This window comes from Etheostoma cragini, chromosome 2 (genome assembly GCF_013103735.1).
Source record: "Etheostoma cragini isolate CJK2018 chromosome 2, CSU_Ecrag_1.0, whole genome shotgun sequence".
Taxonomy (NCBI): Eukaryota; Metazoa; Chordata; class Actinopteri; order Perciformes; family Percidae; genus Etheostoma; species Etheostoma cragini.
Window position 1 is genome coordinate 30039217 of NC_048408.1, and position 2936 is coordinate 30042152.

General features: G+C 27.4%; 1 pseudogene; it reads left to right on the top strand.

Annotated features, from left to right (window-relative positions):
- Window positions 1-2936, top strand: part of LOC117956988 — a 5653-nt pseudogene that overhangs the window by 529 nt on the left and 2188 nt on the right.

The following is a 2936-nucleotide window of genomic DNA, read 5'->3' on the forward strand; positions in this document are numbered from 1 at the left end:
AGTAACCTCTGATCTCAGAGGTCAGACTGGAGTAACCTCTGATCTCAGAGGTCAGAGGTCAGACTGGAGTAACCTCTGAACTCAGAGGTCAGACTGGAGTAACCTCTGGTCTCAGATCATTAATCTTTGATCCCCCCCCAGCGGTCGGGCTGTAGCCGCCATTGTCTTCGTGCTCGGTCTGGGAACTCTGCTGCCGTGGAACTTCTTCATGACGGCGTCTCAGGTTCATCCCTCGCTTCTTCTTCTTCTTCTTCTTCTTTTATTAGTTTCATTGATTGAGCGGTGGATTATCTTCTGGGTGAATGGGTTAGTTAATGGATGCAGAAAAGACACAAATTAGTGCAGAAAAGTGCAACAAGATTGAAGCAACACCTTTACAGTGTCAACACAAAATATAAAAATATACAATATACAATATCTAAAGTAAAGGTGGTGCAGAAATAAGAGGGGTGGGGGGGGGGGCTGGTGCCCAGTCCTGAGAGCATCTACAGACATATGTAAAATACCTTTATGTACACATTAGTCAAAAAGTAGTTAAGTAGTGAATAATAACTAAATATTGCACAGTAATGAAATGAAATGGTTAAATATTAAATATTGCACAGATTTCCAGTGTTTTTTAGGTTTTATATACCAGTTAATAGATGAATTACTGAACATGTGTTATGTTATTTAATATAAAGACTTTGAAGGATTCTACTTCTTTTCCCTCGTTGTTAAAGTATTTCAACCAGCGCCTTGCACCGAACATCACCACCAACTGCACATCATGCACACTGACTAAAGACTACAACTATGACAGCTGGATGGCCTTGCTTTCCCAGCTGCCCCTGCTGCTGTTCACGCTGCTCAACTCCTTCCTGTATCAGCGGTGAGTTGCCCACGCCAATGGCTAATTAATCAAATGTGGATTGCTTAATTTGGTGGAAGATTTGAAGATGTTTTAAGATTTAGTTTTAATTCTTTTGAATTTTAGGATATTTGTATTTTTTATAATATTATTTCAAGATTTAAAAATAAAGAAAATAGTAGTTTAGGATTTTTTTATTTTTCATAATAAGATTATTTTAAGATGTAAAAATGTTTTAAAATTCATTTTAAATTCTTTTGAATTTTAAGATATTTGTAATTTTTATAATTTTATTTCAAGATTTCTTTTAAAAAGAAAATTGTATTTTCAGATTTTTTATTTGTCATTATAAGATTATTGTAAGATTTTAAGATGTTTTAAAATTTATTTTAAAGTCTTTTGAATTTTAGGATTTTTGTATTTTTTATAATAAGATTATTTTAAGATTTCTTTAAAAGAAATTGTATTTTAGGATTTTTTATTTATTTTTCATAAAAAGATTATTTTAAGATGTTTTAAGATTTATTTTTAAATTATTTTGAATTTTAGGATATTTTTATTTTTTATAACAAGATTATTTTAAAAATCTTTTTGAAATTAAATTGTATTTTAGGATTTTTAATTTTTCCTAATAAGCTTATTTTAGGATTTAAAGATGTTTTAAGACTTATTTTAAATTTTTTTGTATTCTAGGATTTGTTTATTTTTCATAATAAGATTTCTTTAAGATTTTAAGATGTTTTAAGATTTATTTTAAATTTGTTTATATTTTAGTATTTTTTAGTTTTCATAATAAATTATTTTAAGATATTTCAAGATAAGTACAAAAAAAATTATTTTAGGATTTTTTTATTTTTTTTATAGTAAAATTGTTCTAAGATTTAGATATTTTAAGATTTTTTTCCCTTTCTAAGATTTTTTTATAAGATTATTTTAAAAGTATTTTTTTACTTTAGGATGTTTTTATTTTTTATGATAAGATTGTTTTAAGATTTATTTTTAAATATTTGTTTGTTTTAAGATATTTTAGTATTTCTTTATAATAAGATTATTTTAAGATATCTTCAGATTTTCTAAAAAAAACATTTTAAGATATTTTTTATAAAAAGATTATTTTAAGTTATTTTAAGATTTTAAGATATTTCAAGATAAGTAAAAAAGAAAAATATATTTTAGGATTTTTTTTTTTTGATAGTAAAATTGTTTCAAGATTAAGATATTTTAGGATTTTTTTATAATAAGATTATTTTAAGATATTTTAAGATTTTCTAAAAAAAACATTTTAAGATGTTTTTTATAAAAAGATTATTTTAAGTTATTTTAAGATTTTAAGATATTTCAAGATAAGTAAAAAAGAAAAATATATTTTAGGATTTTTTTTTTTAATAGTAAAATCGTTTCAAGATTAAGATATTTTAGGATTTTTTTATAATAAGATTATTTTAAGATATTTTAAGATTTTCTAAAAAAAAAACATTTTAAGATGTTTTTTATAATAAGATTATTTTAAGATATTTTAAGATTTTCAAAAAAAAACATTTTAAGATGTTTTTTATAAAAAGATTATTTTAAGATATTTTAAGATTTTTTTTCTTCCCTTTTTAAGATTTTTTTCCTAATAAAATTATTCAATTTTTTTTATTTTAAGATGATTTTTTTTTAAATAACCAAATATTTGTTTCTGTATCAGCCTTAAAATCCCGTCATTCATAAAGGTGTTATTAATCCCCGTGCAGGGTGCGGGAGCGTCTCCGCGTGGCCTTCAGCCTGAGCGCCATCTTCCTTCTCTTCTCCGTCACGGCCGCTCTGGTCCGGGTCCGCATGCAGCCGGACACCTTCTTCTCCGTCACCATGGCGACCATCTGGTTCATCAACAGTAAGTGCACACTCGCACAAACGCACACCCTATACGCCCATATACGCCCTATATAGCATCAATTAATACTCTACTATACATATAATAATCTGTGTGTGTTTGTGTGTGTGTGTGTGCGTGTGCCTCTGTGTATGTGTGTGTGTGTCTCTGTGTATGTGTGTGTGTGTGTGTGTCTCTGTGTGTGTGTGTGTCTGTGTGTGTGTGTGTGTG